This window comes from Oncorhynchus gorbuscha, unplaced genomic scaffold, assembly GCF_021184085.1.
Source record: "Oncorhynchus gorbuscha isolate QuinsamMale2020 ecotype Even-year unplaced genomic scaffold, OgorEven_v1.0 Un_scaffold_1923, whole genome shotgun sequence".
Classification (NCBI taxonomy): domain Eukaryota; kingdom Metazoa; phylum Chordata; class Actinopteri; order Salmoniformes; family Salmonidae; genus Oncorhynchus; species Oncorhynchus gorbuscha.
Genome location: NW_025746570.1, coordinates 65,439 through 91,309, shown reverse-complemented (window position 1 = coordinate 91,309; position 25,871 = coordinate 65,439). Strand labels below are relative to the sequence as shown.

Sequence of the window (25,871 nt, the reverse complement as noted above, 5' to 3'; positions counted from 1 at the left end):
GTCCCCAAGAGTCTTATGGCTTGGGGGTAGAAGCTGTTAGGAAGTATTTTTATTTATTTATAATTGGCGTTCCGGTACTCCTCTAATCAAGGATAAATAATGAAACATGACTTGTGGTGAAATGCAGTTAACCCTCAAATAAATTGGACCACATTTGCAACTTTTCCTGGACTAAAAACAAGTGTTCTATTGACATACTTCATAACATTATCATCCCAACCCATAACGCTTTTAGGTCATTTGAAAACACCTTTAAAAAAAAAAACACTTCCACTGTGAGACTATTTGCTCAGAAAGTAAAATATCCAACACATTTCAGTAGTTTTGGCAATATAACTAACTATAACTCCTTTAACGTGGTTTACACATACATGTGCATTGCGTAATCCTTGTACATATGACCTACTTTTTCACAAAGTTGTTTACGGTCAGTCAACAACTATTACAAACCTTTAAATCTGATTTATTTTATTTTATGTGCTTTCGATTACTGCGGTGCGGATGAGACCATCGTTGAGGTGAGGCGGCCGCTATGTGATCGGTAAAGTCTGATACAGTATCTACTATCACTATCTTTACATACTTTTGATTATTGACCGTATCAACACAGTCATAACCACATAATGTATATCTAAATGCGCGACAGCCTTGATATCATGATATTTAATGAGTAAACCCGACCACCCCTACGACCAATAAATGGTTCGCTCCAAAGTGCATGTTGTCACAGCCTATAAATTCAGACACTGGCTCAAAGTCTGGTAGTTGTGAGAGTTCAGTTCCCTGGGTGTTTTATCCATGCAGCTCGGGAAGTTTGAACTCAATGCTTTGTTTTGTTTGTTGCAGTACTATGTTTTTTGCAACAAAAAAAACTTGGAAGATGATTCTGCATTTTGAACTGTAAGTTGGTGTGGGAGTCAGACAGACATTGGGACCCATCGAGATGTGCAGCTTGATTCTCGTGAGTTGTAACACTGTTTAGCTACTATAGTTATACATTTTAGCTAGGAGATGCTAGGCTACCAAGCCATCTAGCTGACTGTGCTGCTAGCTACCAAGCCATCTAGCTGACTGCTAACTACCAAGCCATTTAGCTGACTTTGCTGCTAGCTACCAAGCCATCTAGCTGACTGCTAACTACCAAGCCATTTAGCTGACTGTGCTGCTAACTACCAAGCCATTTAGCTGACTGCTAACTACCAAGCCATCTAGCTGACTGTGCTGCTAGCTACCGAGCCATCTAGCTGACTGTGCTGCTAGCTACCAAGCCATCTAGCTGACTGTGCTGCTAACTACCAAGCCATCTAGCTGACTGTGCTGCTAACTACCAAGCCATCTAGCTGACTGTGCTGCTAACTACCAAGCCATCTAGCTGACTGTGCTGCTAGCTACCAAGCCATCTAGCTGACTGTGCTGCTAGCTACCAAGCCATCTAGCTGACTGTATGGTAAACAGGAGCCAGAGAGGGAGGGGGGTCGTTCATGGTAAACAGGAGCCAGAGAGGGAGGGGGTCGTTCATGGTAAACAGGAGCCAGAGAGGGAGGGGGGTCGTTCATGGTAAACAGGAGCCAGAGAGGGAGGGGGGTCGTTCATGGTAAACAGGAGCCAGAGGGAGGGGGGTCGTTCATGGTAAACAGGAGCCAGAGGGAGGGGGGTCGTTCATGGTAAACAGGAGCCAGAGGGAGGGAGGGGGGGTCGTTCATGGTAAACAGGAGCCAGAGGGAGGGAGGGGGGGTCGTTCATGGTAAACAGGAGCCAGAGAGGGGGGGGTCGTTCATGGTAAACAGGAGCCAGAGGGGGGGGGGGAGTCGTATGTTAACATGTGGTCTTACACCTCTTGATCTTTATCACGGCTGGATGGTAGAATATGTTGTCAGTTGTGGTCTAGTTGTTAGTCACAAGGCTCTGTTTTTAGCTGAGACAGCAGGAACTGATCGTTGAGATGATTCTAGCGGGTTATTGTCCATGTCCTGCTATTTAAATAGGTCAGTGACAGTTACACTTGTCTTTTTAAAGGTTGTTTGGGAGTGTCTCTAGATTGCTCACAGTACCTCATCTTCCCATGGGTGAGATATTTGGCCTAATGCTGACAAGTAACTTTTCTAAAATGTTATGCTTAAGGCTGTGTCCTAAATGGTGCCCTGTTCCCTTTTATAGTGCACTACTTTTGGGCCCATAGGGTGTAAGTAGTGGACGATATAGGGGACTAGGATGCAGCCTTCCCATGTTATCAATATGACGTTCAATAGGCCTGCCTACCTGCAGTGTAGGTTGGCCCTGTTACTTTAATGGGCATGAATAGGCCTGCCCTACCTGCAGTGTAGGTTGGCCCTGTTACTTTAATGGGCATGAATAGGCCTGCCCTACCTGCAGTGTAGGTTGGCCCTGTTACTTTAATGGGCATGAATAGGCCTGCCCTACCTGCAGTGTAGGTTGGCCCTGTTACTTTAATGGGCATGAATAGGCCTGCCCTACCTGCAGTGTAGGTTGGCCCTGTTACTTTAATGGGCATGAATAGGCCTGCCCTACCTGCAGTGTAGGTTGGCCCTGTTACTTTAACGGGCATGAATAGGCCTGCCCTACCTGCAGTGTAGGTTGGCCCTGTTACTTTAATGGGCATGAATAGGCCTGCCCTACCTGCAGTGTAGGTTGTCCCTGTTACTTTAACGGGCATGAATAGGCCTGCCCTACCTGCAGTGTAGGTTGGCCCTGTTACTTTAATGGGCATGAATAGGCCTGCCCTACCTGCAGTGTAGGTTGGCCCTGTTACTTTAATGGGCATGAATAGGCCTGCCCTACCTGCAGTGTAGGTTGGCCCTGTTACTTTAATGGGCATGAATAGGCCTGCCCTACCTGCAGTGTAGGTTGGCCCTGTTACTTTAACGGGCATGAATAGGCCTGCCCTACCTGCAGTGTAGGTTGGCCCTGTTACTTTAACGGGCATGAATAGGCCTGCCCTACCTGCAGTGTAGGTTGGCCCTGTTACTTTAACGGGCATGAATAGGCCTGCCCTACCTGCAGTGTAGGTTGGCCCTGTTACTTTAACGGGCATGAATAGGCCTGCCCTACCTGCAGTGTAGGTTGGCCCTGTTACTTTAACGGGCATGAATAGGCCTGCCCTACCTGCAGTGTAGGTTGGCCCTGTTACTTTAACGGGCATGAATAGGCCTGCCCTACCTGCAGTGTAGGTTGGCCCTGTTACTTTAACGGGCATGAATAGGCCTGCCACCTGCAGTGTAGGTTGGCCCTGTTACTTTAACGGGCATGAATAGGCCTGCCCTACCTGCAGTGTAGGTTGTCCCTGTTACTTTAACGGGCATGAATAGGCCTGCCCTACCTGCAGTGTAGGTTGGCCCTGTTACTTTAACGGGCATGAATAGGCCTGCCCTACCTGCAGTGTAGGTTGGCCCTGTTACTTTAACGGGCATGAATAGGCCTGCCCTACCTGCAGTGTAGGTTGTCCCTGTTACTTTAACGGGCATGAATAGGCCTGCCCTACCTGCAGTGTAGGTTGGCCCTGTTACTTTAACGGGCATGAATAGGCCTGCCCTACCTGCAGTGTAGGTTGGCCCGGTTACTTTAACGGGCATGAATAGGCCTGCCCTACCTGCAGTGTAGGTTGGCCCTGTTACTTTAACGGGCATGAATAGGCCTGCCCTACCTGCAGTGTAGGTTGGCCCTGTTACTTTAACGGGCATGAATAGGCCTGCCCTACCTGCAGTGTAGGTTGGCCCTGTTACTTTAACGGGCATGAATAGGCCTGCCCTACCTGCAGTGTAGGTTGTCCCTGTTACTTTAATGGGCATGAATAGGCCTGCCCTACCTGCAGTGTAGGTTGGCCCTGTTACTTTAACGGGCATGAATAGGCCTGCCCTACCTGCAGTGTAGGTTGTCCCTGTTACTTTAACGGGCATGAATAGGCCTGCCCTACCTGCAGTGTAGGTTGTCCCTGTTACTTTAACGGGCATGAATAGGCCTGCCCTACCTGCAGTGTAGGTTGTCCCTGTTACTTTAACGGGCATGAATAGGCCTGCCCTACCTGCAGTGTAGGTTGGCCCTGTTACTTTAATGGGCATGAATAGGCCTGCCCTACCTGCAGTGTAGGTTGGCCCTGTTACTTTAACGGGCATGAATAGGCCTGCCCTACCTGCAGTGTAGGTTGGCCCTGTTACTTTAACGGGCATGAATAGGCCTGCCCTACCTGCAGTGTAGGTTGTCCCTGTTACTTTAATGGGCATGAATAGGCCTGCCCTACCTGCAGTGTAGGTTGTCCCTGTTACTTTAACGGGCATGAATAGGCCTGCCCTACCTGCAGTGTAGGTTGGCCCTGTTACTTTAACGGGCATGAATAGGCCTGCCCTACCTGCAGTGTAGGTTGTCCCTGTTACTTTAACGGGCATGAATAGGCCTGCCCTACCTGCAGTGTAGGTTGTCCCGGTTACTTTAACGGGCATGAATAGGCCTGCCCTACCTGCAGTGTAGGTTGTCCCGGTTACTTTAACGGGCATGAATAGGCCTGCCCTACCTGCAGTGTAGGTTGGCCCTGTTACTTTAACGGGCATGAATAGGCCTGCCCTACCTGCAGTGTAGGTTGTCCCGGTTACTTTAACGGGCATGAATAGGCCTGCCCTACCTGCAGTGTAGGTTGGCCCTGTTACTTTAACGGGCATGAATAGGCCTGCCCTACCTGCAGTGTAGGTTGGCCCTGTTACTTTAACGGGCATGAATAGGCCTGCCCTACCTGCAGTGTAGGTTGGCCCTGTTACTTTAACGGGCATGAATAGGCCTGCCCTACCTGCAGTGTAGGTTGGCCCTGTTACTTTAACGGGCATGAATAGGCCTGCCCTACCTGCAGTGTAGGTTGTCCCTGTTACTTTAATGGGCATGAATAGGCCTGCCCTACCTGCAGTGTAGGTTGGCCCTGTTACTTTAACGGGCATGAATAGGCCTGCCCTACCTGCAGTGTAGGTTGTCCCTGTTACTTTAACGGGCATGAATAGGCCTGCCCTACCTGCAGTGTAGGTTGTCCCTGTTACTTTAACGGGCATGAATAGGCCTGCCCTACCTGCAGTGTAGGTTGTCCCGGTTACTTTAACGGGCATGAATAGGCCTGCCCTACCTGCAGTGTAGGTTGGCCCTGTTACTTTAATGGGCATGAATAGGCCTGCCCTACCTGCAGTGTAGGTTGGCCCTGTTACTTTAACGGGCATGAATAGGCCTGCCCTACCTGCAGTGTAGGTTGGCCCTGTTACTTTAACGGGCATGAATAGGCCTGCCCTACCTGCAGTGTAGGTTGTCCCTGTTACTTTAATGGGCATGAATAGGCCTGCCCTACCTGCAGTGTAGGTTGTCCCTGTTACTTTAACACGGCATGAATAGGCCTGCCCTACCTGCAGTGTAGGTTGGCCCTGTTACTTTAACGGGCATGAATAGGCCTGCCCTACCTGCAGTGTAGGTTGTCCCTGTTACTTTAACGGGCATGAATAGGCCTGCCCTACCTGCAGTGTAGGTTGTCCCGGTTACTTTAACGGGCATGAATAGGCCTGCCCTACCTGCAGTGTAGGTTGTCCCGGTTACTTTAACGGGCATGAATAGGCCTGCCCTACCTGCAGTGTAGGTTGGCCCTGTTACTTTAACGGGCATGAATAGGCCTGCCCTACCTGCAGTGTAGGTTGTCCCGGTTACTTTAACGGGCATGAATAGGCCTGCCCTACCTGCAGTGTAGGTTGGCCCTGTTACTTTAATGGGCATGAATAGGCCTGCCCTACCTGCAGTGTAGGTTGGCCCTGTTACTTTAACGGGCATGAATAGGCCTGCCCTACCTGCAGTGTAGGTTGGCCCTGTTACTTTAACGGGCATGAATAGGCCTGCCCTACCTGCAGTGTAGGTTGGCCCTGTTACTTTAACGGGCATGAATAGGCCTGCCCTACCTGCAGTGTAGGTTGGCCCTGTTACTTTAACGGGCATGAATAGGCCTGCCCTACCTGCAGTGTAGGTTGTCCCTGTTTAACGGGCATGAATATTCATGTGGACATTGACAGGGCTGGTGGAAAGACATGTTGTTTTTAAAGACCTCCATTCTCTTGTTTCTGAACCATAGAGGCCTGTATAGACGTCAACCAACCGGTGCTGTTGTTTACTAACTCAACCGCTGGTGTTGCTTCCTAACCCACGTACTGTGCTGCTGTTGCAGGCTGTAGGCTTTCTTTTTATAAAGTAAACCCACTAAAAAGCAGGCCTCTCTGCCTTGGCTGCCATGCATAGGCTTGCTGGGTGGGTCTTTGTGTTTATGGTAAGTGGCTGGGGCAGCTGCATGCTTATGAAACCATTACTGTGTTCCACTAGTCTCTGACACGGCTCAGGGTCTCCTCAACCATTACTGTGTTCCACTAGTCTCTGACACGGCTCAGGGTCTCCTCAACCATTACTGTGTTCCACTAGTCTCTGACACGGCTCAGGGTCTCCTCAATCATTACTGTGTTCCACTAGTCTCTGACACGGCTCAGGGTCTCCTCAACCCTAAACCATTACTGTGTTCCACTAGTCTCTGACACGGCTCAGGGTCTCCTCAACCATTACTGTGTTCCACTAGTCTCTGACACGGCTCAGGGTCTCCTCAACCATTACTGTGTTCCACTAGTCTCTGACACGGCTCAGGGTCTCCTCAACCATTACTGTGTTCCACTAGTCTCTGACACGGCTCAGGGTCTCCTCAACCATTACTGTGTTCCACTAGTCTCTGACACGGCTCAGGGTCTCCTCAACCATTACTGTGTTCCACTAGTCTCTGACACGGCTCAGGGTCTCCTCAACCATTACTGTGTTCCACTAGTCTCTGACACGGCTCAGGGTCTCCTCAACCATTACTGTGTTCCACTAGTCTCTGACACGGCTCAGGGTCTCCTCAACCATTACTGTGTTCCACTAGTCTCTGACACGGCTCAGGGTCTCCTCAACCATTACTGTGTTCCACTAGTCTCTGACACGGCTCAGGGTCTCCTCAACCATTACTGTGTTCCACTAGTCTCTGACACGGCTCAGGGTCTCCTCAACCATTACTGTGTTCCACTAGTCTCTGACACGGCTCAGGGTCTCCTCAACCATTACTGTGTTCCACTAGTCTCTGACACGGCTCAGGGTCTCCTCAACCATTACTGTGTTCCACTAGTCTCTGACACGGCTCAGGGTCTCCTCAACCATTACTGTGTTCCACTAGTCTCTGACACGGCTCAGGGTCTCCTCAACCATTACTGTGTTCCACTAGTCTCTGACACGGCTCAGGGTCTCCTCAACCCTAAACCATTACTGTGTTCCACTAGTCTCTGACACGGCTCAGGGTCTCCTCAACCATTACTGTGTTCCACTAGTCTCTGACACGGCTCAGGGTCTCCTCAACCATTACTGTGTTCCACTAGTCTCTGACACGGCTCAGGGTCTCCTCAACCATTACTGTGTTCCACTAGTCTCTGACACGGCTCAGGGTCTCCTCAACCATTACTGTGTTCCACTAGTCTCTGACACGGCTCAGGGTCTCCTCAACCATTACTGTGTTCCACTAGTCTCTGACACGGCTCAGGGTCTCCTCAACCATTACTGTGTTCCACTAGTCTCTGACACGGCTCAGGGTCTCCTCAACCATTACTGTGTTCCACTAGTCTCTGACACGGCTCAGGGTCTCCTCAACCATTACTGTGTTCCACTAGTCTCTGACACGGCTCAGGGTCTCCTCAACCATTACTGTGTTCCACTAGTCTCTGACACGGCTCAGGGTCTCCTCAACCATTACTGTGTTCCACTAGTCTCTGACACGGCTCAGGGTCTCCTCAACCATTACTGTGTTCCACTAGTCTCTGACACGGCTCAGGGTCTCCTCAACCATTACTGTGTTCCACTAGTCTCTGACACGGCTCAGGGTCTCCTCAACCATTACTGTGTTCCACTAGTCTCTGACACGGCTCAGGGTCTCCTCAACCATTACTGTGTTCCACTAGTCTCTGACACGGCTCAGGGTCTCCTCAACCATTACTGTGTTCCACTAGTCTCTGACACGGCTCAAATTGTTTTTGACGCACAAAACAATTTAGGCAACAGGGGAACTTGATCCAGAAGGGGGGTTGAATATCTCTGCTGTAACCAAGAAGCTTGATGTTGACATCTAGCCGCTTAGCAAGTTAGAAACCCTGATGCATAGCTGGAGCCCTCTTAGAGTCCTTTATAGTTTTATAAGCAGTAGTGCAGCACAGCAAGGTGAGGGTGCAGCCAACCTACATGTTTCGGTTTGGTAGACTGGCATTCGAATGGGAGAATTATAGTGTTGTGTCCCCAAGTCAACTTCGGGGAAAACCCAAGACGATGCCTAGTCGTCTCCTCTCTGTAATGTGGTTTGGTAAGCCTGTAGCCTGCCAAACAGGACTAATTGATGTACTGTTATCTCCAGAGCACTGTTTTATCCTGCTTTGACAAATTTTACTACAACAGAGTTCACTGACCCAGGCCTTACTGTCAAGGTTCTGTATCCTACAACACGTTCACCGACCCAGGCCTTACTGTCAAGGTTCTGTATCCTACAACACGTTCACCGACCCAGGCCTTACTGTCAAGGTTCTGTATCCTACAACACGTTCACCGACCCAGGCCTTACTGTCAAGGTTCTGTATCCTACAACACTTTCACCGACCCAGGCCTTACTGTCAAGGTTCTGTATCCTACAACACATTCACCGACCCGGGCCTTACTGTCAAGGTTCTGTATCCTACAACACGTTCACCGACCCAGGCCTTACTGTCAAGGTTCTGTATCCTACAACACGTTCACCGACCCAGGCCTTACTGTCAAGGTTCTGTATCCTACAACACGTTCACCGACCCAGGCCTTACTGTCAAGGTTCTGTATCCTACAACACGTTCACCGACCCAGGCCTTACTGTCAAGGTTCTGTATCCTACAACACGTTCACCGACCCGGGCCTTACTGTCAAGGTTCTGTATCCTACAACACGTTCACCGACCCGGGCCTTACTGTCAAGGTTCTGTATCCTACAACACGTTCCCCAACCCAGGCCTTACTGTCAAGGTTCTGTATCCTACAACACATGAGCATGACGTCTCATGCCCAGGCCTGTTTATTAATGTGCCCTATTCTTTGTAAAAACTAAATAACCAGTCTGTCTGCTGGCAGACCACTCCAGTGTTTAATTGCTAAATTGTAATTACTTCGCCACTACGGCCTATTCATTGCCTTTACCTCCCTAATCTTACCTCATTTGCGTCACCTTTTCTATTGCGTTATTGACTGTATGTTTGTTTTACTCCATGTGTAACTCTGTGTTTGTGTCAAACTGCTTTGCTTTATCTTGGCCAGGTCGCAGTTGTAAATGAGAACTTGTTCTCAACTGGTGGACCTAGTTAAATAAAGGTGAATTAAACATTTAAAAAAGATAGAACTAGCAGCATGTTTAGGGACTCCTGGGACAGACAGACCTGGTGTCCAGTCTACTTAGTGAGGGCCCATGTTACTAGCTGGTGTCCAGTTCACTTACTGAGGGCCCCATGTTACTAGCTGGTGTCCAGTCTACTTACTGAGGGCCCCATGTTACTAGCTGGTGTCCAGTCTACTTACTGAGGGGCCCATGTTACCAGCTGGTGTCCAGTCTACTTACTGAGGGGCCCATGTTACCAGCTGGTGTCCAGTCTACTTACTGAGGGGCCCATGTTACCAGCTGGTGTCCAGTCTACTTACTGAGGGGCCCATGTTACCAGCTGGTGTCCAGTCTACTTACTGAGGGGCCCATGTTACCAGCTGGTGTCCAGTCTACTTACTGAGGGGCCCATGTTACCAGCTGGTGTCCAGTCCACTTACTGAGGGCCCATGTTACTAGCTGGTGTCCAGTCTACTTACTGAGGGGCCCATGTTACCAGCTGGTGTCCAGTCCACTTACTGAGGGGCCATGTTACCAGCTGGTGTCCAGTCTACTTAGTGAGGGCCCATGTTACCAGCTGGTGTCCAGTCTACTTACTGAGGGCCCATGTTACTAGCTGGTGTCCAGTCTACTTACTGAGGGCCCATGTTACCAGCTGGTGTCCAGTCTACTTACTGAGGGCCCCATGTTACTAGCTGGTGTCCAGTCCACTTACTGAGGGGCCCATGTTACCAGCTGGTGTCCAGTCTACTTACTGAGGGCCCATGTTACTAGCTGGTGTCCAGTCTACTTACTGAGGGCCCATGTTACCAGCTGGTGTCCAGTCTACTTACTGAGGGCCCATGTTACTAGCTGGTGTCCAGTCTACTTACTGAGGGCCCCATGTTACTAGCTGGTGTCCAGTCTACTTACTGAGGGCCCCATGTTACTAGCTGGTGTCCAGTCTACTTACTGAGGGCCCCATGTTACTAGCTGGTGTCCAGTCTACTTACTGAGGGCCCATGTTACCAGCTGGTGTCCAGTCTACTTACTGAGGGCCCCATGTTACTAGCTGGTGTCCAGTCCACTTACTGAGGGGCCCATGTTACCAGCTGGTGTCCAGTCCAGAGCCAATTTAGCTCTTTAACAAAAAAAATTACAAAACATTTAAAGCTGCAATATGTAAAAATAAAAATATCTGACCTGATCAAATTCTCAGAAATGTGAGTTACAGACCTGTCGTTCTTATTGAAAGCCAGTCTAAGAAGCGGTAAGATCTGTTCTATGTGCACTATTTCTAGGCTTCACGTTCTTAAATGTCCTTTTTTTTCTTTTGTCTTTCGGTTTTGTACACCGGTTTCAAACGGATTCAAATTTGAATATTTTTGTTTATTTGGCAATATATTTCCCAGCGGTTTAGATGGTACAAACCCTAACCCGGATGACGCTGGGCCAATTGTGGGACTCCCGATCACGGCCCGGTTGTGATACAGTCCACTGCATCAATCTGAGCCCAATTTGGCAACCTAGTAGAATGTTATCAACCAGGAAATGGTGTGACGTCCTGTCTCAAGTTGCTGTGACTTGATGTGATCACTGTTAGGCCTAGTGATGGAGATCACACAGTCACCATGGTCAGTCGGCCCCCTGCAGTCTTGTGATGAGTTTATATTCTGACTTCTCTCCTCTCTTGTCAGCTCGTATTGTGTCCCCTTCTCTGTTCATTATGATCAAAACAACGTGCCTTTTGTTCCACAGACAACAGCTCTCTCCCTGCTCTCTACCCCCTCAGTTGTTCTGTCATTCATCTGACCCTCTCTTCACCCAACCCCTCTGTGCAGTCCTCCTCCTCTGACCCCTCTATGTAGTCCTCCTCTGACCCCTCTATGTAGTCCTCCTCTGACCCCTCTGTGTAGTCCTCCTCTGACCCCTCTGTGTAGTCCTCCTCCTCTGACCCCTCTGTGTAGTCCTCCTCCTCTGACCCCTCTGTGTAGTCCTCCTCCTCTGACCCCTCTGTGTAGTCCTCCTCCTCTGACCCCTCTGTGTAGTCCTCCTCCTCTGACCCCTCTGTGTAGTCCTCCTCCTCTGACCCCTCTGTGTAGTCCTCCTCCTCTGACCCCTCTGTGTAGTCCTCCTCCTCTGACCCCTCTGTGTAGTCCTCCTCCTCTGACCCCTCTGTGTAGTCCTCCTCCTCTGACCCCTCTGTGTGTAGTCCTCCTCCTCTGACCCCTCTGTGTAGTCCTCCTCCTCTGACCCCTCTGTGTAGTCCTCCTCCTCTGACCCCTCTGTGTAGTCCTCCTCCTCTGACCCCTCTGTGTAGTCCTCCTCCTCTGACCCCTCTGTGTAGTCCTCCTCCTCTGACCCCTCTGTGTAGTCCTCCTCCCCTGACCCCTCTGTGTAGTCCTCCTCCCCTGACCCCTCTGTGTAGTCCTCCTCCCCTGACCCCTCTGTGTAGTCCTCCTCCCCTGACCCCTCTGTGTAGTCCTCCTCCCCTGACCCCTCTGTGTAGTCCTCCTCCCCTGACCCCTCTGTGTAGTCCTCCTCCCCTGACCCCTCTGGGTAGTCCTCCTCCTCTGACCCCTCTGGGTAGTCCTCCTCCTCTGACCCCTCTGGGTAGTCCTCCTCCTCTGACCCCTCTGGGTAGTCCTCCTCCTCTGACCCCTCTGGGTAGTCCTCCTCCTCTGACCCCTCTGTTGCAGTCCTCCTCTGACCCCTCTGTTGCAGCCCTCCTCTGACCCCTCTGTTGCAGCCCCCCCTCTGACCCCTCTGTTGCAGCCCTCCCCTCTGACCCCTCTGTTGCAGCCCTCCCCCTCTGACCCCTCTGTTGCAGCCCTCCCCCCTCTGACCCCTCTGTTGCAGCCCTCCCCTCTGACCCCTCTGTTGCAGCCCTCCCCCTCTGACCCCTCTGTTGCAGTCCTCCCTCTCTGACCCCTCTGTTGCAGCCCCCCTCTGACCCCTCTGTTGCAGCCCTCCCCCTCTGACCCCTCTGTTGCAGCCCTCCCCTCTGACCCCTCTGTTGCAGCCCTCCCCCTCTGACCCCTCTGTTGCAGTCCTCCCTCTCTGACCCCTCTGTTGCAGTCCTCCCTCTCTGACCCCTCTGTTGCAGTCCTCCCCCTCTGACCCCTCTGTTGCAGCCCTCCCTCTCTGACCCCTCTGTTGCAGTCCTCTGATCACTGTCATTTCCATTGCAAACAGATCTTAGATCAGGCTTATGAGAGGAAGCCCCTTCAGGGATTCTTACTGACCGCCCCACAGTTCAGCTGGGTCACGAGGTCAGGGTTGAGGGTTGTTGAGAAACAAGGTCCTGAACTGCAGAAACTGACAGGATTCTAATCCCTTTGTCTCCTGCGACAGAGGCGGGACAGGAAGTAGACATTCCAGGAGGTGCTGAGGATCGTCAAGATGGCCTCCATCGCCAACCCCGTTCACAGCCAAAATGCCCTGGAATAGAGTGTGGCAACGGAGATGTGGGCCGGCGTTGCCATGGTGATCATTTACACAAAATTACTGGAAAAGAAGCCGGGTGTCGACGATGTAAAGTCCAAAGTCAAAGAGACCCATTTGGAGCTGGTGAGAAGTTCTACACACACCTTTGTATATCATGTTATTTGCGTATATCATATGTTATTTGCATATTTCCTTTGATTGTATGTTTTGTACTGTGTTTAGTCAGTATGCTGTCAACCATCCTGTCAGTCGGTAGGAAACACCAAGCCCAGTGTTTAGTCAGTATGATGTCAACCATCCTGTCGGTAGGAAACACCAAGCCCAGTGTTTAGTCAGTATGATGTCAACCATCCTGTCAGTAGGAAACACCAAGCCCAGTGTCAACCATCCTGTCAGTAGGAAACACCAAGCCCAGTGTTTAGTCAGTATGATGTCAACCATCCTGTCAGTAGGAAACACCAAGCCCAGTGTCAACCATCCTGTCAGTAGGAAACACCAAGCCCAGTGTTTAGTCAGTATGATGTCAACCATCCTGTCAGTCGGTAGGAAACACCAAGCCCAGTGTTTAGTCAGTATGATGTCAACCATCCTGTCAGTCAGTAGGAAACACCAAGCCCAGTGTCAACCATCCTGTCAGTAGGAAACACCAAGCCCAGTGTCAACCATCCTGTCAGTAGGTAGGAAACACCAAGCCCAGTGTTTAGTCAGTATGATGTCAACCATCCTGTCAGTAGGAAACACCAAGCCCAGTGTTTAGTCAGTATGATGTCAACCATCCTGTCAGTAGGTAGGAAACACCAAGCCCAGTGTTTAGTCAGTATGATGTCAACCATCCTGTCAGTAGGTAGGAAACACCAAGCCCAGTGTTTAGTCAGTATGATGTCAACCATCCTGTCGGTAGGAAACACCAAGCCCAGTGTTTAGTCAGTATGGTAGGAAACACCAAGCCCAGTGTTTAGTCAGTATGATGTCAACCATCCTGTCGGTAGGAAACACCAAGCCCAGTGTTTAGTCAGTATGATGTCAACCATCCTGTCAGTCGGTAGGAAACACCAAGCCCAGTGTTTAGTCAGTATGATGTCAACCATCCTGTCAGTCGGTAGGAAACACCAAGCCCAGTGTTTAGTCAGTATGATGTCAACCATCCTGTCAGTCAGTAGGAAACACCAAGCCCAGTGTCAACCATCCTGTCAGTAGGTAGGAAACACCAAGCCCAGTGTTTAGTCAGTATGATGTCAACCATCCTGTCAGTCGGTAGGAAACACCAAGCCCAGTGTTTAGTCAGTATGATGTCAACCATCCTGTCAGTCGGTAGGAAACACCAAGCCCAGTGTCGACCATCCTGTCAGTCGGTAGGAAACACCAAGCCCAGTGTTTAGTCAACCATCCTGTCAGTAGGAAACACCAAGCCCAGTGTTAACCATCCTGTCAGTAGGAAACACCAAGCCCAGTGTCAACCATCCTGTCAGTAGGAAACACCAAGCCCAGTGTCGACCATCCTGTCAGTAGGAAACACCAAGCCCAGTGTCAACCATCCTGTCAGTAGGAAACACCAAGCCCAGTGTTTAGTCAGTATGATGTTAACCATCCTGTCAGTCAGTAGGAAATACCAAGCCCAGTGTCAACCATCCTGTCAGTAGGTAGGAAACACCAAGCCCAGTGTCAACCATCCTGTCAGTCGGTAGGAAACACCAAGCCCAGTGTTTAGTCAGTATGATGTCAACCATCCTGTCAGTCGGTAGGAAACACCAAGCCCAGTGTTTAGTCAGTATGATGTCAACCATCCTCTCGGTAGGAAACACCAAGCCCAGTGTTTAGTCAGTATGATGTCAACCATCCTGTCAGTAGGAAACACCAAGCCCAGTGTCGACCATCCTGTCAGTCAGTAGGAAACACCAAGCCCAGTGTTAACCATCCTGTCAGTAGGAAACACCAAGCCCAGTGTCAACCATCCTGTCAGTAGGTAGGAAACACCAAGCCCACTGTTTAGTCAGTATGATGTCAACCATCCTGTCAGTCAGTAGGAAATACCAAGCCCAGTGTCAACCATCCTGTCAGTAGGTAGGAAACACCAAGCCCAGTGTTTAGTCAGTATGATGTCAACCATCCTGTCAGTCTGTAGGAAACACCAAGCCCAGTGTTTAGTCAGTATGATGTCAACCATCCTGTCAGTCGGTAGGAAACACCAAGCCCAGTGTCGACCATCCTGTCAGTCGGTAGGAAACACCAAGCCCAGTGTTTAGTCAGTATGATGTCAACCATCCTGTCAGTCGGTAGGAAACACCAAGCCCAGTGTCAACCATCCTGTCAGTCGGTAGGAAACACCAAGCCCAGTGTCAACCATCCTGTCAGTCAGTAGGAAACACCAAGCCCAGTGTTTAGTCAACCATCCTGTCAGTAGGAAACACCAAGCCCAGTGTTTAGTCAACCATCCTGTCAGTAGGAAAACACCAAGCCCAGTGTTTAGTCATCCTGTCAGTAGGAAACACCAAGCCCAGTGTTAACCATCCTGTCAGTAGGAAACACCAAGCCCAGTGTTAACCATCCTGTCAGTAGGAAACACCAAGCCCAGTGTTAACCATCCTGTCAGTAGGAAACACCAAGCCCAGTGTTAACCATCCTGTCAGTAGGAAACACCAAGCCCAGTGTTTAGTCAACCATCCTGTCAGTCAGTAGGAAACACCAAGCCCAGTGTCAACCATCCTGTCAGTCAGTAGGAAACACCAAGCCCAGTGTCAACCATCCTGTCAGTCAGTAGGAAATACCAAGCCCAGTGTAGAATAACCTCTTGTAGGAAATACCAAGCCCAGTCCTAATCTCACTGCCACGTTCTTCACCATTCCAAAGATGGAACAGTTTACGGCCTTACAGTATAATAAATGATAGATTTGTCCTATTCTACTATACTATTCTACTATAAAGACCATCAACCTATTCCACTATACGGACCATCAACCTATTCCACTATAAAGACCATCAACCTATTCCACTATACGGACCGTCAACCTATTCCACTATACGGACCGTCAACCTATTCCACTATACGGACCGTCAACCTATTCCACTATACGGACCGTCAACCTATTCCACTGTACGGACCGTCAACCTATTCTACTATACGGACCGTCAACCTATTCCACTATAAAGGGAATATGGCTGTTCCATTTGGGATGCTTCCTGTGATTACTGTGGCTGGGTTTGATGCTGTAAGCTTTTACTAATGGACTTAGGCCCGACTTCCCTTGGGTTGAATTCACTCCAACTCAAAAGCATTGCTTTCTCCTATCATTTCCATTCAGGAAGTGATGGAAAAATTGGTCTTTCATTATTTGAACATTACTCGATTTAAAAGGATAGTTTTTATCACATTGAATCATGGTTGAATGGTGAAAGCTCAGCATGTTATCACGAGGGACTGAAGGAAGGCTGTGTCATGTAGTTCCTTCCATGCCGGAAGCCTCTTGCTTCTTTCCATCCCGGAAGCCTCTTGCTTCTTTCCATCCCGGAAGCCTCTTGCTTCTTTCCATGCCGGAAGCCTCTTGCTTCTTTCCATGCCGGAAGCCTCTTGCTTCTTTCCATCCCGGAAGCCTCTTGCTTCCTTCCATCCCGGAAGCCTCTTGCTTCCTTCCATCCCGGAAGCCTCTTGCTTCTTTCCATGCCGGAAGCCTCTTGCTTCTTTCCATCCCGGAAGCCTCTTAGTTCCTTCCATCCCGGAAGCCTCTTGCTTCTTTCCATCCCGGAAGCCTCTTGCTTCTTTCCATCCCGGAAGCCTCTTAGTTCCTTCCATCCCGGAAGCCTCTTGCTTCTTTCCATCCCGGAAGCCTCTTGCTTCTTTCCATCCCGGAAGCCTCTTGCTTCCTTCCATTCATTACTCTTCTGAAAAACAGAAAGGGCCGTTATCTATAAAGTCCACTACTTTTGACCCGGGCGCATAGTGTTCTGGTCAACAGTAGAGGACTATATCACTCAACCTTTAGAAACAACAAGGCTGGTCAACTCTGACTCGTGTTTTCTCACCGGAGAAGAGAAATGTTCAGAGTGAAAATTCTCCCTGTAATGTGGACATGAGTTTACTCTCTGTCCACGTGAAACGTCATCGTCATGCCCAGTCTCAGGAGACTGATCCTCAGTTTAAAGTGGAGACTGGACTGACTAGGACTGTGTCTTTAAAGGGCACCCTATTTCTAATACAGTCACTTGACTTTGGTCCAGAGCCCTATGGGCCAATATGTAGTGGATAAGACTCCATTTTAGATGTGCCCAGGGGGAATCCATTCCACAGCTGCAGTCTCTAACGTCCTCTTTCATGCCACATTTACATAGACCTACAAAAACACCACACACAAACACATTGGTAGACACTATTGTTTCTGTGGTTTGCAGTAGACCCATCTTTGCATTCCAGTTCTAGGGGGTAGGTGATGCTCGCTTACACTTCCTGTTTCATTGTGTAGAGTTCTGTGTATGTACAGACAGCATGTTAACTCCAGTCGTGAGGTGACTTGGTGACAGAACGTTAAGCCCCAGTGGTGAGGTGACTTGGTGACAGAACGTTAAGCCCCAGTGTTGACGTGAGGTGACTTGATGACAGAACGTTAAGCCCCAGTGTTGTGACTTGGTGACAGAACGTTAAGCCCCAGTGGTGAGGTGACTTGGTGACAGAATGTTAAGCCCCAGTGTTGTGACTTGGTGACAGAACGTTAAGCCCCAGTGGTGAGGTGACTTGATGACAGAACGTTAAGCCCCAGTGTTGAGGTGAGGTGACTTGGTGACAGAACGTTAAGCCCCAGTGGTGAGGTGACTTGGTGACAGAACGTTAAGCTCCAGTGTTGAGGTGAGGTGACTTGATGACAGAACGTTAAGCCCCAGTGTTGAGGTGAGGTGACTTGGTGACAGAACGTTAAGCCCCAGTGGTGAGGTGACTTGGTGACAGAACGTTAAGCTCCAGTGTTGAGGTGACTTGGTGACAGAACGTTAAGCTCCAGTGTTGAGGTGAGGTGACTTGGTGACAGAACGTTAAGCCCCAGTGTTGAGGTGAGGTGACTTGGTGACAGAACGTTAAGCCCCAGTGTTGAGGTGAGGTGACTTGGTGACAGAACGTTAAGCTCCAGTCGTGAGGTGACTTGGTGACAGAACGTTAAGCCCCAGTGGTGAGGTGACTTGGCGACAGAACGTTAAGCCCCAGTGGTGAGGTGACTTGGCGAAGGGGCTTTCCAACCCACAGGCAGGTGTTTCCTTATGTGATGTCTTCTGTTTCCACAGATCAAGACAGAGACCATGAGCCTTCAGGGGACAGCACTCTTCTCTTATGGAGTCATGGGTGAGTGTGGATATAATGGCTGTAGGAGTGGCTGGCTTACTGAGAATGAGATGTTTCTGATTTACCTGAGACCAAGTAACAGCTCTGAATTTAGCCTAATAATGGATTTAGTTTGAATTAAGAGTAGCTACTGCCTTGGCAGGATCTAATGGGGATCCATAATAAACCCCAGGAAGAGTAGCTGCTGCCTTGGCAGGAACTAATGGGGATCCATAATAAACCCCAGGAAGAGTAGCTGCTGCCTTGGCAGGATCTAATGAGGATCCATAATAAACCCCAGGAAGAGTAGCTGCTGCCTTGCAGCTAATGGGGATCCATAATAAACACCAGGAAGTGTAGCTGCTGCCTTGCAGCTAATGGGGATCCATAATAAATCCCAGGAAGAGTAGCTGCTGCCTCGCATCTAATGGGGATCCATAATAAATACACAAGTCTTGTTTGGCAACCAATCTTTCCAATTTAGCTGTTAGGTTTCGCTACACCGACTGGGTTTTGTTCATCCCACGACAGCACTCACGCAGGCGACAGCACTCACGCAGGCGACAGCACTCACGCAGGCGACAGCACTCACGCAGGCGACAGCACTCACGCAGGCTACAACGCTCTTTTGAAATGCAAAACCATACCGTTAGCTTCCAGTAGGCTAACTTCTACTAGGCTAACTTTCCTTGCTAGCTTATTTTTTTGTAATGATGATAATAATAATAAAAAATAAAAGATTTAACCTTTTTTTAAATTTAAGTAGGCAAGTCAGTTAAGAATAAATTGTTATTTATAATGACGGTCAAACCCGGACGACACTGGGCCGATTGTGCGCCACCCTATGGGTGACTATTACCATGTTGTGTTGTAGGCTATATGTCCCCCCCCCCTGACTATTACCATGTTGTGTTGTAGGCTATATGTCCCCCCCCCTGACTATTACCATGTTGTAGGCTATATGTCCCCCCCTGACTATTACCATGTTGTGTTGTAGGCTATATGTCCCCCCCTGACTATTACCATGTTGTGTTGTAGGCTATATGTCCCCCCCTGACTATTACCATGTTGTGTTGTAGGCTATATGTCCCCCCCTGACTATTACCGTGTTGTGTTGTAGGCTATATGTCCCCCCTGACTATTACCATGTTGTGTTGTAGGCTATATGTCCCCCCTGACTATTACCATGTTGTAGGCTATATGTCCCCCCCTGACTATTACCATGTTGTGTTGTAGGCTATATGTCCCCCCCTGACTATTACCATGTTGTGTTGTAGGCTATATGTCCCCCCTGACTATTACCATGTTGTGTTGTAGGCTATATGTCCCCCCCTGACTATTACCATGTTGTGTTGTAGGCTATATGTCCCCCCCCCCTGACTATTACCATGTTGTGTTGTAGGCTATATGTCCCCCCCTGACTATTACCGTGTTGTGTTGTAGGCTATATGTCCCCCCCCTGACTATTACCATGTTGTGTTGTAGGCTATATGTCCCCCCCTGACTATTACCGTGTTGTGTTGTAGGCTATATGTCCCCCCTGACTATTACCATGTTGTGTTGTAGGCTATATGTCCCCCCCTGACTATTACCGTGTTGTGTTGTAGGCTATATGTCCCCCTGACTATTACCGTGTTGTGTTGTAGGCTATATGTCCCCCCCCTGACTATTACCGTGTTGTGTTGTAGGCTATATGTCCCCCCCTGACTATTACCATGTTGTGTTGTAGGCTATATGTCCCCCCCCCTGACTATTACCGTGTTGTAGGCTATATGTCCCCCCTTTGACTATTACCGTGTTGTAGGCTATATGTCCCCCCCTGACTATTACCATGTTGTGTTGTAGGCTATATGTCCCCCCCCCCTGACTATTACCATGTTGTGTTGTAGGCTAGGCTATATGTCCCTCCCTGACTATTACCATGTTGTGTTGTAGGCTATATGTCCCCCCCTGACTATTACCATGTTGTGTTGTAGGCTAGGCTATATGTCCCCCCTGACTATTACCATGTTGTGTTGTAGGCTATATGTCCCCCCCCCTGACTATTACCGTGTTGTGTTGTAGGCTATATGTCCCCCCCTGACTATTACCGACTATTACTATTACCGTGTTGTAGGCTATATGTCCCCCCTGACTATTACCATGTTGTGTTGTAGGCTATATGTCCCCCCCCTGACTATTACCATGTTGTGTTGTAGGCTATATGTCCCCCCCCCCTGACTATTACCATGTTGTGTTGTAGGCTATATGTCCCCCCTGACTATTACCGTGTTGTAGGCTATATGTCCCCCCCCCTGACTATTACCATGTTGTGTTGTAGGCTAGGCTATATGTCCCCCTGACTATTACCATGTTGTGTTGTAGGCTATATGTCCCCCCCTGACTATTACCATGTTGTGTTGTAGGCTAGGCTATATGTCCCCCCCCTGACTATTACCGTGTTGTAGGCTATATGTCCCCCCTGACTATTACCATGTTGTGTTGTAGGCTATATGTCCCCCCCTGACTATTACCATGTTGTGTTGTAGGCTATATGTCCCCCCCCTGACTATTACCGTGTTGTGTTGTAGGCTATATGTCCCCCCCTGACTATTACCATGTTGTGTTGTAGGCTATATGTCCCCCCCTGACTATTACCATGTTGTGTTGTAGGCTATATGTCCCCCCCTGACTATTACCATGTTGTGTTGTAGGCTATATGTCCCCCCTGACTATTACCATGTTGTGTTGTAGGCTAGGCTATATGTCCACCCCCTGACTATTACCATGTTGTGTTGTAGGCTATATGTCCCCCCCTGACTATTACCATGTTGTGTTGTAGGCTATATGTCCCCCCCTATATGTCCCCCCTGACTATTACCATGTTGTGTTGTAGGCTATATGTCCCCCCCCTGACTATTACCATGTTGTGTTGTAGGCTATATGTCCCCCCCTGACTATTACCATGTTGTGTTGTAGGCTATATGTCCCCCCCCGTGTTGTAGGCTGACTATTACCATGTTGTGTTGTAGGCTAGGCTATATGTCCCCCCCCTGACTATTACCATGTTGTGTTGTAGGCTATATGTCCCCCCCCCTGACTATTACCATGTTGTGTTGTAGGCAATATGTCCCCCCCCTGACTATTACCATGTTGTGTTGTAGGCTATATGTCCCCCCCCCTGACTATTACCATGTTGTGTTGTAGGCTATATGTCCACCCCCCACCCCCTGACTATTACCGTGTTGTAGGCAATATGTCCACCCCTGACTATTACCATGTTGTGTTGTAGGCTATATGTCCCCCCCCGACTATTACCATGTTGTGTTGTAGGCTATATGTCCCCCCCCTCACTATTACCATGCTGTGTTGTAGGCTATATGTCCACCCCCCCTGACTATTACCATGTTGTAGGCTATATGTCCCCCCCTGACTATTACCATGTTGTGTTGTAGGCTATATGTCCCCCCCTGACTATTACCATGTTGTGTTGTAGGCTATATGTCCCCCCCTGACTATTACCATGCTGTGTTGTAGGCTATATGTCCCCCCCTGACTATTACCGTGTAGTGTTGTAGGCTATATGTCCCCCCCTGACTATTACCATGTTGTAGGCTATATGTCCCCCCTGACTATTACCATGTTGTGTTGTAGGCTATATGCCCCCCTGACTATTACCATGTTGTGTTGTAGGCTATATGTCCCCCCCCTGACTATTACCATGTTGTGTTGTAGGCTATATGTCCCCCCCTGACTATTACCATGTTGTAGGCTATATGTCCCCCCCTCCTGACTATTACCGTGTTGTGTTGTAGGCTATATGTCCCCCCCTGACTATTACCATGTTGTGTTGTAGGCTATATGTCCCCCTCCTGACTATTACCGTGTTGTAGGCTATATGTCCCCCCTCCTGACTATTACCGTGTTGTAGGCTATATGTCCCCCCCCTGACTATTACCGTGTTGTGTTGTAGGCTATATGTCCCCCCTGACTATTACCGTGTTGTAGGCTATATGTCCCCCCCTGACTATTACCATGTTGTGTTGTAGGCTATATGTCCCCCCCCCTGACTATTACCATGTTGTGTTGTAGGCTATATGTCCCCCCCCTGACTATTACCATGTTGTGTTGTAGGCTATATGTCCCCCCCTGACTGTTACCATGTTGTGTTGTAGGCTATATGTCCCCCCTGACTATTACCATGTTGTGTTGTAGGCTATATGTCCCCCCTGACTATTACCATGTTGTGTTGTAGGCTATATGTCCACCCCCTGACTATTACCATGTTGTGTTGTAGGCTATATGTCCACCCCCCTGACTATTACCGTGTTGTAGGCAATATGTCCACCCCCTGACTATTACCATGTTGTGTTGTAGGCTATATGTCCCCCCCTGACTATTACCATGTTGTGTTGTAGGCTATATGTCCCCCCCTCACTATTACCATGCTGTGTTTCAGATACCGGCAGCAGGTGGGGTGACGTGGGTCTGGGCCGGGGTGTTGTGGAGCCCTGCCTCACCAGAGACCCTCAGTGGAGTCCTGTTGCCTGGAGAACCTGTGGGATGTCCTGCCCTCCGAGGTTCTACCCCTCCACTACTACCCGAGCCCAGTCAGAGACACGGGACTGGGTCCCGCCAGCATCACCTCCATCCCGGGCGCCATCACCGGCCTGCTACAGGACCTGAGCCTGGGTGAGACGTCAGCCGCCGTAGCCTCCTCACCCTCCACCGCTCCACCCTCCAAACGCCAGTGCCGCTCCGTCTCCTGCTCAGAGGACCTGGGAGGCCGGTCGTCGGCCTGGAGGCCCCAGGGGTCTGGGGTGTGGACGGCTGTGGCGAAGAGGCGATCCCACAGCGGAGGAAGTGTCCAGAGAGGATTTGCAACAGGAGGAGGGACACGCTCTCAGCAGCTTGGGTTCCCTGCCATGCAGCGTAGCTTCAGCTTCAGCCTGCCAGCTCGCTCCAACACCCTCTCACTGGATCTCACTGGCTTCACCCCCTGCCCTTCCTACTTCAGCGGCTTAGCCCCTCCCTCTTACTCCTCCCGGTCCTCAGAGCCCCCCAGGCCCTTCCTCTACCTCTCTCGTGAACAGATCTGCCTCCCAGAGATGAAGCGCCGTGCTGGGCAGGGGGGGCTGGCCCGGAGTCGCTCTCAGCCCTGCGTCCTCAGCGACAAGAAGACGGCGATGAAGCGGAGGAGACCAGCCGACTCACACAAACAGAGGCCTTCTCTGGACCTGACCAAGATGACACAGGTGAGAAGGGGACGGATATATAATGGGTTTACCGGTGTTGTTATTCAGGAGGATCTGGTCTGCTAGCTAGCTTAAATCTTTCCTGCACTGACTGTTGGGTAAAGCAAACCAATTTAAAAGGTCAAGTTGTGTGTTTCTTCAATCGCTATTATTGAACAAGTCCAATAGTGTCACGTTGAGCCAGGGAAATATTGCATCTCCATGGAAACCAACTGCAGAGTATCTGCCAATGCTGCTCATGGGGACTGACTATGTCTGTTCAGTATCCTGCATGCTGTGTAGTTCTCTCTACCCCAGTCCAGTCACGGTTTGCTTTAGTTTCTTTTACCTTTGTGACCAAATAAATATTCATAACAAAAACATATTAAAAAATATATATATTTTTTATCCACAGAAACTTTGGAATTTCCAAAGCCTCAGCTGCCCTGGGATCACTAGGGACAACAGCTATCAATCAACCCAGGGCCCGCCCCCTCTGAGGACTACTGACCAATGTGAGACTGACTTTACCTCTGCAGGCGATCAGGGATTGGACGAGCCAACCGCCAAAGTTGTCACAGGTGTCTCTGGGGAGGAGGATCCAGCCATCTCCATCGAGGAGCTGGATTGGCTGAGCTCCCCGGTCTGCGATGACGTGACAGAAGGGGCAGCCACGGGCACCAGGAAGGATGTGTATCAGCTGGGAGGAGATCTGGACATCGATCAGATCGAGAGGAACTGAACCCGGGTTGTTTTCATTAGACACCAAACGGAACAAAACGGACTGAAACGAGGAGAGCGAACCTGGATATGTCCAATGAGAAATGCTGCAAAATGTTAATGCATTTTTTTTTTCTCATGTTCCCGAATGAACATGACCCTGAACTATTCTTACCACCCTCAGGGGAATGGGACTGAATGACCCTGAACTATTCTTACCACCCTCAGGAGAATGGGACTGAATGAACATGCCCCTGAACTATTCTTACCACCCTCAGGAGAATGGGACTGAATGAACATGCCCCTGAACTATTCTTACCACCCTCAGGAGAATGGGACTGAATGACCCTGAACTATACTTACCACCCTCAGGAGAATGGGACTGAATGACCCTGAACTATTCTTACCACCCTCAGGGGAATGTGACTGTGAAAGGAAAGAGGAGTTGGGTGGTACAGTAGGTAAACCCTGCTGACAGTCTTAAAGGACAAAGACAAGTAGAGTACAGTAGTCCATGTGAAGAGACCAGACTCCTGCTCTGACTAAACCCTGTAGACTACAGTAGTCCATGTGAAGAGACCAGTCTCCTGACTAAACCCTGTAGACTACAGTAGTCCATGAGAAGAGACCAGTCTCCTGCTCTGACTAAACCCTGTAGACTACAGTAGTCCATGTGAAGAGACCAGGCTCCTGACTAAACCCTGTAGACTACAGTAGTCCATGAGAAGAGACCAGTCTCCTGCTCTGACTAAACCCTGTAGACTACAGTAGTCCATGTGAAGAGACCAGGCTCCTGACTAAACCCTGTAGACTACAGTAGTACATGTGAAGAGACCAGGCTCCTGACTAAACCCTGTAGACTACAGTAGTCCATGTGAAGAGACCAGACTCCTGACTAAACCCTGTAGACTACAGTAGTCCATGTGAAGAGACCAGACTCCTGCTCTGACTAAACCCTGTAGACTACAGTAGTCCATGAGAAGAGACCAGACTCCTGCTCTGACTAAACCCTGTAGACTACAGTAGTCCATGAGAAGAGACCAGACTCCTGCTCTGACTAAACCCTGTAGACTACAGTAGTCCATGAGAAGAGACCAGTCTCCTGCTCTGACTAAACCCTGTAGACTACAGTAGTCCATGTGAAGAGACCAGGCTCCTGCTCTGACTAAACCCTGTAGACTACAGTAGTCCATGTGAAGACATTTACATTTACATTTAAGTCATTTAGCAGACGCTCTTATCCAGAGCGACTGAAGAGACCAGTCTCCTGCTCTGACTAAACCCTGTAGACTACAGTAGTCCATGTGAAGAGACCAGGCTCCTGACTAAACCCTGTAGACTACAGTAGTCCATGTGAAGAGACCAGGCTCCTGCTCTGACTAAACACAGGGATTGAAAGGTGGAGGAGGGTCTCTTTGTCATCTGTCTGGGCTATCGGCATTTCTCTCTTAGCCTGAATGCCTTATCTACAACGATGTACTGGTTTGTATTGTGATGTACTGGGTATGAACAGAATAAACAGCTGGTTTGTATAACGATGTACTGGGTATGAACAGAATACAGCTAGTTTGTACTGGGTATGAACAGAACACAGCTAGTTTGTACTGGGTATGAACAGAATAAACAGCTGGTTTGTACTGGGTATGAACAGAACACAGCTGGTTTGTACTGGGTATGAACAGAACACAGCTGGTTTGTACTGGGTATGAACAGAACACAGCTGGTTTGTACTGGGTATGAACAGAACACAGCTGGTTTGTACTGGGTATGAACAGAACACAGCTGGTTTGTACTGG

The 25,871-nt window shown here is 49.5% G+C and overlaps 1 pseudogene; it reads left to right on the top strand.

Annotated features, from left to right (window-relative positions):
• Positions 1-892: 892 nt before the first annotated feature.
• LOC124024549 lies at positions 893-25,607 on the top strand (annotated as a pseudogene).
• The last annotated feature ends 264 nt before the right edge of the window (positions 25,608-25,871 follow it).